Here is a 615-nt window from a genome sequence, read left to right as displayed (position 1 = left end):
TCAATCTGCAGTTAGAGATAAAATACCATATTTTAATTTTTGATGAAATATAAGCATGCATTTTTTTTTAAAAAAGATTTATTATTATAATTAAGTACACTGTAGCTGTCTTCAGACACACCAGAAGAGGGTGTCAGATCTCATTATGGGTGGTTGTGAGCCACCATGTGGTTGCTGGGACTTGAACTCAGAACCTTCAGAAGAGCAGTCAGTGCTCTTACCTACTGAGCCATCTCATCAGCCCATAAGCATGCATCTTGGTGGTGTCTTTTTATTGGGCATTTTGAGAATTTTTTAAGTTTTCTTTTTAGTGTTAGGCCTTGCACATGTCTGGCAAGCACTAGCTACACCCCTAGTCCTGGAAAACAGTTTTATAAATACAACGTTTTCATTACTATTTTACCATCCATGTGTGGGGCCAAAGGATAGTGAAAATGTAGCCTACTGATTTGCCATCGTTATTATAACAAAGCGTTAGAGACTGGGTGGTTTCCATAGCAACCGGTTGCTTTCCCATCAGCCTGAGTCAAAGATGGTAGGGGGTTGGTTTCTTTTCTTTTCTTTTCTTTTCTTTTTTCTTTTCTTTCTTCCTTCCTTTCTTTCTTTCTTTTTTTT

Source organism: Mastomys coucha, unplaced genomic scaffold (genome assembly GCF_008632895.1).
Source record: "Mastomys coucha isolate ucsf_1 unplaced genomic scaffold, UCSF_Mcou_1 pScaffold12, whole genome shotgun sequence".
Taxonomy (NCBI): domain Eukaryota; kingdom Metazoa; phylum Chordata; class Mammalia; order Rodentia; family Muridae; genus Mastomys; species Mastomys coucha.
This window is presented reverse-complemented; position numbering follows the sequence as displayed.